General features: G+C 44.9%; 1 protein-coding gene across 3 annotated transcripts in view; it reads right to left on the reverse strand.

Moving 5' to 3' along the window:
- Window positions 1-12,586, reverse strand: part of JAK2 (Janus kinase 2) — a 99,981-nt gene extending 87,395 nt beyond the window's left edge. The window contains exons 1-2 of one of the 3 annotated variants that reach the window (XM_049895144.1): window positions 12,437-12,586; window positions 12,218-12,300 (exon numbers count right to left, since the gene is read on the reverse strand). The gene's annotated coding sequence lies outside the window, so the exon portion shown is untranslated. Of the gene's footprint in view, window positions 1-2,182; window positions 3,322-12,154; window positions 12,301-12,436 lie in introns of those variants that run through there. The other 2 variants (XM_049895146.1, XM_049895147.1) reach the window with 2 other exon arrangements.
- Between the last annotated feature and the right edge of the window lie 2,822 nt (window positions 12,587-15,408).

Below are 15,408 nucleotides of genomic sequence, written 5' to 3' on the forward strand. Positions count from 1 at the left end.
TGCATGCTCATTTTTCCCTCGTATCTTGAAGTATCACAAACATATTTATTTTGATGTTTCTACTGGAACATTTTATTATTTCTTTGATCTTGAGTGAGTCTAAGCACTGGTATTTATAAAAAGTTCCCTGGGTTATGCTAACTTGTAGCCGGAGCCAAAAACCATTGCTTTGAATTATTTCCATATGGTGTACCAGTAACTGCATCATTATTTTAAAGGTGCAGAAAGTCAACGAAACGTGGTAAAGATTAAGAACTCACAGTGTGTAAAGATTACACAGGAGATAAAAATTGAGACTAACTCTTACACTGAACTAAATGAAATATTAAAAATCTATATTTAACAAAAAGAAAAGAGTACCTTTCATAAATTCTTAGTGTTTCTATATGAAAGCTTGAATTACACTAATTTTAATTATGTTAAACTAGTAAACATGTAAGTTTTCTTTTCATCCTGATAAGTATTTTCTATTTAAAGAGAGGGTGAGCATTCCTCTCAGTCAAAAATGTAATGTCCTCCTAACATGGTGTAACAAAAGATTTCATATCTATCAAGAAAATAAATTTGGGAAAAAAAAGTTTTTAAGAAGAGATAGCTTTTTAAATGTTTTTATTTTATATTCATACCATCTAATCCATTATGCTGCATATTTCAACTGAATATAAACATTGGATGAAAAGTTTATAAAATCAGAAATGATAGGGATTATTGTGTTGAGCACAATTAGTATAAAGCCATGGGCTGAATTTTATAAACAGAGGGCTTCTGAACACTTTCAAACCAAAATAATTAAACTGTCATGAATTCCTTTCATACTGTTATCACTTGGGGGAGGGGTGGCGGGGCACACATTCATTATGCAAAACCCAGATGTGTTTGCTAAAGAAAAAAAAGGCATCTGTGAGGCTGACACATCAGACCAAAGGATGGTACAGAAAAAAGTTTGTTATTTGTTGGTCTTTCTCTACTTGTGCATACACAGACTCTTTCTCTCTTTAAGATACACTTACAAAAGCAGTTAACGGTACATTTATAAAAGAATTTCTTCTTGAGATTAATAAAGAAAAAGAGTATTTGAGATCATCCAAGAATTTCATTTACTACGTAAGGCCATGGGTCTCTCCCATAAACAAAACAAAATGCAAAAGATAATTTTTTATAAAAGTATGTAGATCCTGTTAAATTCTTAAAATACATACAACAGGTATTTTTAAGTTCTTCTCATGTGAAAGGGATTTTTTTTTTTTGCATAACTTCTAATTCAAACTAGTCAACAGAAATACCATACTGCAGAGCCCCTCCACTACTGTGTTAAAATGCCCATTCCGTCACATCCTTGCCAACCAGCTTTCAAGAATAACAACAACTAGCAATAAAGAAAGAAAGAAGAGAGCTTCTTATCTGAATTGGATTCTCTTTATTATTGGTGAGCCTGGGTATATTTGTTGTCCACATATATTTCTTTATGAATAGTTTATTTGTGGTTTTTTTCCCTTTATCCTTTAAGGTATTTGTCTTTTATTAATTAGTTTCTCAGAGCTCTTAATATATAGTATTTGTCAGAAAAATAAGAGGAAGAAATTTATTCTACCACATATTAAAACATAACTATAAAAAAAAAAAAAAAAAAAACCTCATTGCTATGGAGTTGATTCCGACTCATAGCGACCCTACAGGACAGAGTAGAACTGCCTCATAGAGTTTTGAAGGAGTACCTGGTGGATTCGAACTGCGGACCTTTCGGTTAGCAGCTATAGCTCTTAACTGCTATACCACCATGGATTCCAAAATAGAACAACTGTAACCAAAATAGTAACAGAATACACATAGACGAATAGATCAGTGGAACAAAACACCATCTAGAAATATATCCAAGTATATACAGAAACTTAATATGATGATGACATTTCAGAAGAAGGATCTTTGACTACAGAAGGCACAAATTAAATATCTACCAGAGAAACACTGAAGATAATTTTTACTTGGGATGGAAAATTTTTCTTATGCAAAATGAGAAGCCCAAACTTCATTTAACAGAGAGGCCACACAAATTGGCTGTCTGGGTGCTTATTTTTTTTGGCTAATAAAGCCTTTTTATTCCCATCTGAATTTCAGTTCCTTGGGTAGGGCACGCACTCCCCAGTTCCCCATGGTCTCCACTTCTCCCAGCTGTCTTACTTACGCAGCCTCTTTATACACATGAGAGATGTTGAGGGGTCACTGAAGTCATTCGAGTTTTCTACCTCTGCAACAAGGAAGAAGATGCTGTTGTTGGTAGCTGCCATCAAGTCAATTCCAACTCACGGCAACCCCATGTGCACAGAGTAGAACTGCTCATAGGGTTTTCAAGGCTGTAGGCTTTCAAAAGCAGATCACCAGCCCTGTCTCCCCAGGTGCCTTTGGGTAGGTTTGAACCACTAACCTTTTGTTCAGTAGTTGAGCGGTTAACTGTTTGTACCACCTAGGGACCCATAAAGAAAAAGCTAGATCTGTTACATTTAAATTTAAGTTTCCGTAGGGAAAAGGTACCATAATCAAAACCAAAAGACAAACAGACTAAGAGGAAATATTTGCAATGCTATTGTTATTTATTGTCATCCTGTCGGTTCTGGCTCAGGGCAACCCCATGTATAACATATTTCTGATACATATACCAAAAAGGAGTCGCTATCCCCAGTATACGTAGAGCTCCACAAACTGATAAGAAAAAGACAAACAACCCACTAGAAAAATAGCAAATACAGTAAGACCTTCACCAAAGAATCTGTGTTCTTTTGAGCACACATGAAACACACAAAAACTGACCCTGACGAAACGTATGCTCAAAAAACTAAAAAAGGAAAAAACTACTAAAAGTAGGCATAACGAAGTCTAAAATTACCTCAAAGTTGGTGTGACTGTCACTAGGAAACAATCTCTGCGATGAGTATATGTTTTTATTTCATTTTCATGCTATGCTTCTCTTTATATCTGCATCTTATTCTTTCAAAATGACTTACGGCACTTTAAATGTTCGTAAATATCATCTTTAAAAGTCACTGCTGTTAGTGTCGCTCATGCTTTTTTTTACTCACCCCCAGATGCACCTGAAGTTGGGCATTTCTAGTCATTTTTTTGGTAAGTCTTCAATCCGTTCACCTTAGTTTTGTCAGTCCCTAAAACTCTCTTATATATGTACATCTTTCTAAACCTAATACCTAAACCAAAAACAATAATGGAAATAGAGACAGATAAATTTAACTACATAAAATTATAAACATCATAATACAAAGTTTAAAAAATGCAACAGAGAAAAATACATGCAACAAAGACTTAATAAACCTATACAAACAACTCTTACAAATCATAAGAAAATGGACAAAGAACATAAATAGTCATTTAGAGAAGAAATGCAAACTATCCTAAAATGAAGACCTGGTCAACGTCGATAATAAAGAAAAATAAATAAAAATGAGATTTTTTTCTTCCCTGACTGGCAAAGATTAAGATAACTGATAATACTGAATCTTGGCAAGGATATGAGAAGGAGAAGAATATCTAAAAATGTGTCCTTTCAAAAAGAACAAGAGTGGTAGGATGCATATTTAAGAATTTTATGAAAGACTTTAGAATAAAGAAAAAATGTTTAATACTATTAAAGGCGGTCTGATAAACTGTGGTATTTTTAGCCAACAGAATACTACGAAGACATTAAAAATGATGTCTATCGGTTTATATTAAATATTTAGCATTATATCCTGTGCACAGCATAAAATGGACACTAAGTATTTGTTGAAGGAGTGACTTATTGAATGATTTATTAGTGATTAATTATTTATTGAATCAATAAATGAATGAATGGTTAAATGCTGTTTAACCCAACAGTGAAGCCGAGGACCCAAAAAAAAGGAACCAAGGACCCAAAAAGGAACCAAGAACCCAAAAAAGGAACTAAGGCCCACAGAGAACCAAGGCCCGCTGAGAACCAAGGCCTGCCGAGAACAAGTCCCAAGGAGCAGGACTGAGCCCTAATCAAGAAACTGGCAACATGCACCTAGCTGGGTTTCAGGCTTGCTGTGACTGCTGTGTGCCCCCCGTTGTGCCTTTTTTTTAACAGCAGTGTCTACTACAGTTAATCTCTGCCTTCCCAATCTTGTACGCTAAGCATGTGGGTGTGGGAGCATACAACTTGTCTCTTTACAACTCTTTGGTTCAGGAGGAACCATACTCAAGAAACCACATACAAGGAGCATCATCTGCACCTGGACCTGATTCAGACAATGAGATACTGGACTTTGAGCTGATATCTTGATGGGAGATGAATTAGGGATCTTGGAGAAGGCAGTAAGTGTATTTTGCATATATTTTGGACGTGGGAAGGATATGAAGTATGGCAAAAGGGCAAACTATGGCAGATTACCTTGTCCAGAGATGGCCATTACAACATCTTTCATTTACATGTTGTTCTTCTTTGGTGTGACCTTGCCAATCCTCCACTGAGACCAAAGCAAAACCAAACCTGTTGCCATCGAGTCAATTCCGACTCATAGCGACCTTATAGGACAGAGTAGAACTGCCCCATAGACTTTCCAAAGAGCGCCTGGTGGATTCGAACTGCTGACCTCTTGGTTAGCAGCTGTAGCACTTAACCACTACACCATCAGGGTTTCCCTCCATCAATAAGTAGTGTCTAATATCCCACCCCTTGAATGTGACAGGCTTCTGACATACTGTAACCAGCAGGACGTGCCAGAGGTTAAGTGCGTGACTTCCAAGGCTAGATCATAAAAGATAACACAGTTTCAACCTTTCTCACTAAAATGAGACGTGTGGTGATCATGATTCACCCAGTAGTAAGAAAGCATAATACCTTGAGGGCGCCATGTTGCAAGGAAGCCCAGGTCACACATACATGCTCTAGCTAACAGCCTCAGCTGAGATCCCAGGCAATAAGCAACGCCTACTCCCAGTCACGTGAGTGAAGACATGTCCGGGTGATTTAGTTCCTAGCCTTCAAGTTACCAGCACCCAACTGAGGCCCCAGACATTGTGGGGCAGAAACAAGCCATCCGTGGTATGCCCATCTGAACTCTTGGCCCCCGATACCTGTGAGCCTAATAAAGCAGACGTTTAACATCACTGTGTTTTAGGGTGATTTTGTTACCCAGCAATTGCAACCAGAACACATACTGATGGGAATGACTGAGTAGAGGTAAAAACTGAGAACGCAAGAATTCAAAAAAAAAAACCACTGCCACAGTCAATTCCGCCTCCTACTGACTCCCACAGGGTTTCCAAGGCTGACAGTCTGTACAGAAGCAGACCACCATACCTTTCTCCTGCAGAAGGCAAGAATAAAAGGGGAGAAATACAACAGCCAAGTTTCTTGAGGAGGCAGAGGGAATGGGATACTCTACACCAGCGGATGAGAGGGCTCAGACAGGACACTGGACAGCTCGTTCACCGTGAAGGGGAGAAAGGCCGAGAATAGATACAGATACGGTAGGAGGAGCCGGTAGGTGGTAGATTATGTTATTTAGAAATATGAGGGGGTAAGCACAAAAAGACACCGTGGTTTGCTGTCGAACAAGAATCAGAGATAAGGAGGGGAGGGGCAAGGGGTTGCTGTTTTTTTTGTCATAAATATTGTTCAGCCGTTTACTTTTTAAACTGTAAACATGCTTTACCATGTGATTTTACTTTTTAAAAGTAAACAATTTGAAAAAGAAAAGACTTTGTCCACTCCCTCATGTTCCAGATGAGGAAAAACAAAGGCTCAACAATTAGATGACTTGCCCAGAAGTCACAGGCTTACAGGACCCGCCTGTAACAGCACCGCAGGCTGGCAGCAGAGCAGGCCTCTGATCTCTGACCTCCAAACAGTGCCCTTTCTCACATCATACTGCCTTTTCTAGTACAAAAAGAGTACCTAGTAACATTATCGTTTGCAATCATAATTTATTAAACTAGCTATTCAATAAGCAATAACGAATACCCTATTCCCAGTAACTGATAATCAAATAGGCACGCAGAGATGTCCTTGGGAAGATCAAAATGAAGATGCAAACAAGCAAAACAAATAGCCGAGTCCACCCTAGTTCACCCTTGGTACCCATGGTATCAAGGAGCCCAGGGGCACAACAAACTTGCCAGCTGACAGAAAGGTCATGGTTCAACCCACCAGCTGCTCTACCTGGCAATCGGCTTCCGTAAAGACTCCAGCCTAGGAAACCCAACGTGGCAGTTGTACTCTGCCCTATAGGATAACTATGAGGTGGAATCGACTTGAGAGCACACAACCACAAGCTATACTTTTCCTTTTGCCCTTTCAATCCTCCTAATCTGAACCCTCTTAACCATTCTACCCCCAGTTTTGTAAGTTATCCACTGAGAACTTCTCTTTCCTTTTAGAAAGTAATGTCATTTTATCCAGATTTACCACACAGCAGCACCCAGAGCTCACTTGTCTAACTTGCTATCATTCAAATACTACAAACACAGGGCTAATGCCCGTGAGGAACAGCAGGGCCTGTGCGGTGGGTATGAGAAGGCATTGCTGAATGACAGACACTGTCAAAAAATACCACCCAGTCTTTATCAGGCCTAACATTTTCACCAGTAATGCCGCTGACAGAGAGCTCTGGATCTAAGCCTCCACTGATCATCCAGCTGTTAAATCCAAAGGTCTTTGGTTAAGCTAGAGAATAAAATATTAACAGTGGTAACTTCTGCATGGAAAAACTATAAGCAACCTTCCTCCTTCGGCTTTTCTGGGTTTCAATATCAGAAAAAACACCAGCACATTTTTTTCAGGCTTTTTTCAGTTCTAACTCTCATTTCTTGTCAATGTTGATCACTTCCACCTGTTTAACCTACTTGCTTGTCTCAAGCTAACGGCTCCTTCTTTGTCTCATTCCCCATTCATCTTCCTTCACTCACTTTCTAATTATGGGCAATTCCCAAAGCTCAAGCTCAGGGCCACTGCTCTTCTTTCTGTCCACAGCTCCAGCCTTAGCATCTCTCCCACGATCCAGTCATAGGTCCCACTGTCTGGCTATCTACGTCCACCTGCCTATCCCAATGTCATCTCAAACTCAAAAGATCCAAAAGTAAGCTCAGCTCAAACCAGCTCCTAACACTACCATTTCTATTTGTCAGTACTGCCATTAATCAAATTCTAGTTCTTCCTCTGACACTAACTAGCTGAGTAACTCTGGGCATGTTTTCTAATCTCTCTGGGTCTTGGCTTCCTAACACACAAAAAGTATGGATTGGCAGAGATGCTCTCAGGTGTCCTGGAGTTCCAGCACTCTGATTTCCTGTCACTGAGGATCAAAACTTCTAAGTCACCCCTGATCACTCTCTGCCCACCCCCCACCCTCAACGTTTCCTCTCCCTTCTTATCCAAACCTTAATGAAATCCTGCGTGGCATCTCTCTGGTCTGACTTACTTCCACTGAAACCAAGTGCTCGTCACCTGAGGCCTAGATTATGTTCACGGCTCTCCTATCACGCCTCTCTCCAATTCACACTACACCTAGCACTGCGGCAGTAGGGTTTTCCTTAAGTACTCCTGAGAGCAAGCCATTTCCCAATGCCAAACTTTTAAAGCTTCTCTACAACCTGAAGGACAAAGAGCGTTCTCAATCCAGCACTTCCAGCCATCCGCAATCTAATTCCAATCTACATTTTCAACATTGCTCCTCTCCCACACAGACCATCATCTCTGTCGAGTTATTGTGTGCACTGATCCCTGAACACATTGCACATGTTTCACTTTGCTTGCCTACTATACCAATTAGTTCCTCTTATCCAAAATCAGGTCGCTATCAGTCGGAATGGATTCCATGGCAACAAGTTTGTTTTTCGGGTTTTTTTGTTGTTGTTGTTTCCAAAAACAAACCCTGCCTACCTTTATTCCGCCTCCTCTCTGGAGCCTTCTCTGCTCACCTTAACTCTAAGTGGTCTCTATAATTTTTATCATTTATCTTGTCTCCACAATTATGCTGTAAGTCCTTAGAGAAAGAAACCTAGGTTATATTTCTCTGTATCTCTTTTAAACACAGCAGAGTACCTTGTACACTGCAGGTGCTAATAAGTGTTTGGTGACTGGCTAGGAAGTTCCTTTTTAGTATGTAACCAAACAATGTGCATTTACTGAATGCTGCCCATGTGGTCAGCACTGTGTGTGTTTAAAACCTAAGGTGGTTCCTCGAAGCATACGCAATCAACTTGAAAATCTATGGCTGACGCCAGGGAAATAACTCTCAACCAACCAAACCATGGTATATAATTAAACTATTTAAAGATGTTCCAAGACCAAAAGCTACACAAAATCAGTGGGGGGCGTGGGGGGAGCAGTATTTAGTGAGAAACAGTTTCATAAAAAAAGGTACAATTTTAACTGGCAGTGTAGTGAATGAAATAGCAGCAACAGCAGCAATGACAATAAACAATTATAATAATAATAGCTAACATCTCAGGAGCACTTGGAAACCCTGGTGGTGTAACGGTTAAGTGCTACGGCTGCTAACCAAAAGGTCCGCAGTTCGAATCCACCAGGCACTTCTTGGAAACTCTGTGGGGCAGTTCTACTCTGTCCTATAGGGTCGCTATGAGTCAGGATCCACTGGACGGCAATGGGTTTGTTTGTTTGTTTGTTTTTTTAAAAAGGAGCGCTTAGTGTGCCAGCACTGATCTTAAGGCCTTTTTATGTTTTAACTCATTTACTTCTCACTACAACCCTCTGAGAAAGTACCGTAATTCTCCTCATTTTTCAGATGAGGAAACTGAGGCACTCCTCAGTTGTTCCACACCTGGCCAGTAGTGAAATATGGGGTAGAACTGGGCTTGGTGGGGAAGGATGAAGAACACGCGTGAAAGTTAAAAGATGTAATATGCACAGCTTGTTATTAGAAGGTGTAGAAACCAGCTTGCAAGACTACAGAAGAAAATGGTTGTTGAAGGTCCTCAGATAAAAGACTGAGTACACAGGGCAGGGATTGATAACAGGGTATCTTGAAAGCCAGGAAAAGGAAATTAAATTTAATAGGTAGAATATGGGAGGCCACTGGAGATTTGGGGGCAAGAGAGCCGCAAAAAGGAGTGCCCTCTCCATTGAGGATAAACAGAAAGAGACGCTGGATTCTTACAGGCTGACATGACTTTCAGTATTCTAGGCTGAGGAAACTAGTCTTGGAATTCAGATGGTGAAAGGAGGAAAGGATATGAGGGACAAAAGAAATACAGACAGGTGGTGAAAGGAGGAAAGGATATGAGAGACAAAAGAAATACGGACAGACGTGTTAAATGGTTAACATAAGAAGCAAATGAAAGAGGTAGTTTAAAGATGATGCCTAACTTAAAGCCTACACGATCCAGAGAGAAGGAAATTACAAAGAGGTATGAGATGATTTCCACTTGGGGCATGTTGAGTTTAAAGAGATGAGCAGAAATACTAGTTGAATACCAGTACTTAAAAAACGAAGAAGTAACTGAAATGAGAAGCAAGCAATGCAGCTACTAGTTTTAGGGTGAAAGAAATGGACAGGAGTTATAAAGATATTAAATGAGAGGAAATCTATTAAGCCATGATCAGCTGATATGAATTTTGTATCAATAATTTTATCAGAAAAGCCAATCTAAGGTCTAAGTTCCTCAAAGCATACACAATCAACAAGAACTAAAGCAGAGATTCCCCAACTTTCTCCTTTCAGGGTACTCTAAAACCCAGAAAATCAAATCCGTTGCCTTCATGTCCATTCTGACTAACTGTATGGCACCTCCAGGCCAAAAGAAATACCCAAGTAGGTAGGTCCAAACAACTCAGGAAGGATCGATGTCCTGTTGGGCACCGTACAACTTCTCAAAGGATATCAGACTGGACAACACCACATCTTCATTTCCCGTTTCACACTGATTTTCACACAGTGCTTGCTTTTACCAGAACAACCTCTGAAAACACAGCTCTGCAAAGATACGACATCGTCTCAAAGAATGTAGTAACCTCACGTTGAAACTGTGAACTAACCCAAGTTAGTAGTTCGAGCAGGAGTTCACTGTGCTCTCAATTTTTTTTTTTTTAGACGCCTAAAAAAGAGACAACAACAACAAAAAAGTAATGTAGTAACCTCACGCTGAAACTGTGAACTACCCCAAGTTAGTAGTTCGAGTAGGAGTTCACTGTGCTCTCAAATTTTTTTTTTTTTTTAGACGCCTAAAAAAGAGACAACAACAACAAAAAAGTAATGGGGGAGGAGGAAGAGAAAGTTCCTAGCACAGCAAACCACAAGAGGGCAGCACAACAGCTGGTGGGAGGACAGGAGGATCAAGGGGGAGATGACAAGGGTGGAATCTCCAGACAGAGGAGACCCCTTGCCCACCTCAAGGCCTAAAAGTCCTTTTTCTCCTTACACTACAGAGGAAGAAACATTAGTCACAGTCAGAGCAACAAATGCAGAGTCATTCTGCCCTTCTCTGAATCCCTTTTGCCTGCCCAGCCACGACAGCAGCCAAGCCTTTTGTAGGAGCCAAGCAATATGCTACTTTGCATACATATTCTTATTCAATCCTCACAAGTCTTCTAAGAAAAGTGAGGTACAAAGAGATTTCCAGTAGCGCCACTGGTAAGTGGCAGGAACGTCGGGATTAAAACCCAGATCTGACCCCAAAGCCGGTGAACACCCTTTCCCACTCTGCCTCAAAAGCATCGCACCTCTCAGCAATACCCAGGTGAAGGAAAGAAAAGCTGTCCTGTTCCCTTCTCATACCTCAGACAACCATCTCAAATCAAAAACATAACGAGAAACAAACTATTCCTTAACCCTAAAACAAGCTACCAACTCCAAACACAGGACATTCAGATGGAGCGAAACAAGCGCGGTGTGCCTAACTAGCCAGCAAGTCCTACAGCCTTCCTGTACAGGTAAGTGCGTGTACCGTCAAGGCACGTGCTGGACACATCAGTCTGCAGACACGTCACCCACCCACAGGTAAGTGCATCTACAAGCAAATGATTCTCAAGCAAGTGACATGGGAGGAAGGAGCCCTGGTGGCGCAGTGCTTAATGCTCGGCAGCTAAACAAAAGGTCGGTGGTTCAAGACCACCAGCCTCTGGGTGGGAGGAAAATGCGGCAGTCTGCTTCTGTAAAGACTGCAGCCTTGGACACGCTATGGGGCAGGTACTACTCTGTCCTATAGGGGCACTATGAGTCAGAATGACTCCACGGCAGTGGGTTTACAGGAGGTGGGGGAGGAAGCCCAAAGGTTGATTATTCATCGGCTAATCTGCCTTTTTTTTAATCTGCCGGCTGTTCTATCACAATATTTACAGGAGCCCAACGACTCACTTTTACAAACCCATTATGAAACCAAAAGTAATCGTCATCTCTCTTATTCCCACTTTTAGTTTCCTTCTCCATACTTCTCTTTCCCTGAGTATGACATACTCTGGTACTCCTATCCTTTCATTTGGACGAAGGAGTTTCTACTGACAGATTAGTAACCACCGGAAGGCAAAGGGGAAATCCAACCGACTCAGCAAGCTTAAGCAGATGAAACCATCCAGGAAGCATTCAGTGTGGCAGCAGGAACCCAGAAAGAACAGCCAACGTGTTCTCTCAAACCCAAAACCCACTGCTATCTAGTCAATTCTGACTCATAACAACCCTACGTGTTCTCTCAGTAGGTATTTATTACCTGAAAATATTCCTCTTTGAAAGACGAAGAATCTGTGGCTGCTTGAGAAGAAAGGGCAATGAACAGCCTTTACTCTTCTCTCCAAAGCCATGTTACTCGTAAAACCAGCCGAGAAAGAAACCACCAATGTTTCTCGGGGATCCAAGAACAACAATGCTGTTGTTGGGTGCCTTTAGTGATTTCCACCCATAGCCCCGGATGTGACAGAGTAGAACTGCCCCAGAGAGTTTCCTAGGCTGTAATCTTTACGGAAGCAGATCGCAGGTCTTTCTCCCAGGTAGACACCGGTGGGTTTGAACCCCCAACCTTCCGATAAGCAGTCAGCCCTTAACCATGGAGCCACTAGGGCTCCTTAAGAACAAGAATAAGGACCCCGAAATTACCCTCCCAGACCCACATGAAAAGTTCAGCACTGCCATGTTTGGAGTTAGCAGCAGGGAGCCTGTGTACACAAGCTCCCACCCTCCTACGCACGCACCCACAGCCCGCGACACCCTGGCCTCCAGCGCAGCCACAGACAGGAGCCAGGATCCACACCCACCGTCGCGGGGAGGGGACGAAAGGCCTCGTTTTCTGCAGGAGAGAAACAGTTCACATCTCGTGCCCACTGCCTGCTGCTGAAACCTAAAGAAAAGGAAAAAAGCAGCAACAGTTACTACCTCAGAGTCCAGGGGAAACTGATGGCCCTTTCTAGACCGTTCAGATGACTCTGAGAGAGGTAAACGGGGGGCGGGGGTGCCAGGCACACATGGATGCAAACCTCAAAACACTCTTTCCCAGGGCTCGTCCTGAAAAGGAGGATTTTCGGGCGCGGAAGTTCACTGGCACAAGCGGGGACGGGGACGCGGACGGGGACGGGGACGCGGACGGGGACGGGGACGGGGACGACAGCCGCCCCCACCGGGGCAGGGCAGCGATGACACCCACCTGCTGCCCGGCGAGCCCCCAAGCCCGCAGGGCCCGCTGCCGCCCCGCCCGCCGGCGGCCGAGGTCCGCGAAGCCCCCGCCGTGGGCGCGGGTCCGAGTGTCCGCCAGGCCGGCCTCCGGGGGTCCCGCCGGGCGCGGCGCCCACTCACATCCCGGGCGACGGCGGCCCTCGCTGCCCTCCGCCCGGCGCGCGCCCAGGCCGGCCCGGGGTCCGAGGGGCGACGCGGGGCCTCCGGAGAGAGCGGGCCCGGCCTGGCAGCGCCGACGGAGGCCGTTAGCGGCGGCCGCCTTGCTCGCTCCTTCCCGCGGCCGACACCACTCCCGCTGGGCCGCGGGGAAGCCCGTCGCGGCCGCCGCGCCCACCGCCTCCCGGCCGCCGTCCCCACCCACCCGCTCGCGGCCGCCGTCCCCGCCCTCCGCTCCCGGCCGCCCGTCCCCTCAGCGCCGCGGACGACACTGGCGCCGACGGCCTACGTGCGGCGCGCTCAGCCTCCCCGCGGCCCTCAGGCGCGCCGCCCATTCGCCGAGGCCTCCGAGCGCCGGGGCGGGGCGGGGCGGGGCGGGGCGGGCCAGGCGCGCCTTCCAGTGCGCGTGCCCGCGGCAGGGGCGGGAGGGGCGGCGGGCGCGCGCGGGGACTCCCGGCGGCGGCGGCGGCGGGCGGGGAAGCGGAGCGGCCAGCCGGGCCGGGGCACTGGGGCCCGCCGCTAGGCGGCGCTGGGCAGGCAAGCCCGCCTCCGGGGGCGTGCGTGGGGAGGAGTCCGCCGGCCGGCCGGGGAGGTGCCGGCTGCCTCGGTGCGGAGACCCTTCCACCCCCGCGCACTCGTGTCTGCTCTCTGCTTTCGCCTGCTCGCTCTGGGGGCTCCCGGCCCTGTCCCTCCCCAGCCCAGGCAGCCAGGCCAAGGGGAAGTAGCGCCGAGGGCCAGGGCGATGCTCTCACAGGCGCCCTTTCCAGCTGGTGCAGCCTCTGCCGGAAAGGGTGAGGGTGGGGTGAGGCACCGCCAGTGGGGGAAACAACTTCAGCCGTTCCCGTAAACCTCACTCATTCCTTAATCCCGCAGATACAGAGTGCCTTCTAGGTGCCAGGAGCCCTGGTGGCGCAGTAGTTCAGAGCTTGGCTGCCACCCAAAAGATTGGCAGTTGGAATCCACCAGCCTCTCCTTGGAAACCCTATGGGGCAGTTCTACTCTGTCCTGTAGGGCTACTTATGAGTCAGAATCAACCTGACCACAATGCGTTTGGTTTTTGGTTTTGACTAGGTGCCAGGCCGCAGGCCTCCAGAATACCAGGTGAATACTAGGTGACCAACACCCACATACTCCTTGCCCTTCTGGACCTTATATTCTCGTTTAGTCCCATCAAGTTGATTTTGACGAATAGTGATCCCATGTGACAGGAGGACAGCCCTGTAGGATCTTCTTGCCTGCCAGCTACCTGAGTCTTTCTCCCACTGAGCTGCTCGGTGGGTTCCAACCACCAGCATCTCCCTTAGCAGCATCCACCAGATCTTCTTTATATTTTAGTTAAAAAAAAAAAAAAATCATTGCTGTAGAGTGGATTCCGACTCATAGCAACCCTATAAGACAGAATTCCCACATAGGGCAACCAAGGCTGTAATCTCTACAGAATTGGACTGAAACATCTTTCTCCAGCAGAGCAGCTGGTGGGTTCCAACCACCAACCTTTTGGTTAGCCCAGCGCTTATTCACTGTGCCACCAGGACTCCTTTATGTCATATCATATCATATCTTATAAAAAAAAAACTTAGGGTGACAAAAATGTTCTAAATGCATCATGTGCTGGGTGTAAAATTACCTTTAAGAAAAATGATACAGTAAAGTAGAAAGAGAGGAGGAGGTGTGCTATTTCACTTAGGTTGGCCAGGAAAACCTGCTGGAGTAGATGACATCTGAGCAGAGAGCTCAAGGATAAGAATGAGCCAGCCCAGTGACTACCTGGGAAAAAGAGTTGCGGGCAGAGAAACCAGCAAGGGCAAAGACCCTGAGAAGGAAATGTGCTTGGCAAGTTCAAGGACCTGGAAAGAGGTCACTGTTGCCTGGAGGAGGGGGCAGTGGTAAGAGGCCAGGTCAAAGGAAGACACCTTGAACCAGACCCTGTAGAGCCTAGTTCACTCATCATTAGCCCCCATTCTATACATCTGAAAGAAGTGACACGTTTATAGCCCATTTACCCACACACAAATGATGCTATCGTCCAGGTCCATCTTGTATTTAATGGTTTCTTAAAATTTTGGTGTTCTTAGGTGCCATCACGTAGGTTCTGACTCCTAGTGGTGACCCCATGAACAACAGAATGAAACTTTGCCTAGTCCTTTGCCATCCTCGCAATTGTTGCTAAGTTTGAACCCACTGTTGTAGCCACTGTGCCAGTCCATCTCACTGAAGGTCTTCATCTTTTTCGCAGACCCTCTACTTTACCAAGCGTGATGTCCTTCTCCAGGGACTGGTCCCTCCTGATAACGTCTCCAAAGTATGTGAGATGAAGTCTTGCCATCCTGGCTGCTAAAGAGCAATCTGGCTGTACTGCTTCCAAGACAGATTTGTTCATTATTATGGCGGTCCGTGGTATATTCAATATTCTACGCCAACACCATAATTCAAAGGCATCAATTCTTCTTCTGTCTTCCTTATTCATTGTTCGGCTTTCACATGCACGCGAGGAGATTGAAAACATCATCAGTTGGGTCAGACGTACCTTGGTCCTCAAAGTGACATCTTTGCTTTTGAATACTTTAAAGAGGTCTTTTGCATCAGACTTGCCCGATGCAATACATCATTTTATTTCTTG

The sequence above is a fragment of the Elephas maximus genome, chromosome 9 (genome assembly GCF_024166365.1).
Source record: "Elephas maximus indicus isolate mEleMax1 chromosome 9, mEleMax1 primary haplotype, whole genome shotgun sequence".
NCBI classification, from domain to species: domain Eukaryota; kingdom Metazoa; phylum Chordata; class Mammalia; order Proboscidea; family Elephantidae; genus Elephas; species Elephas maximus.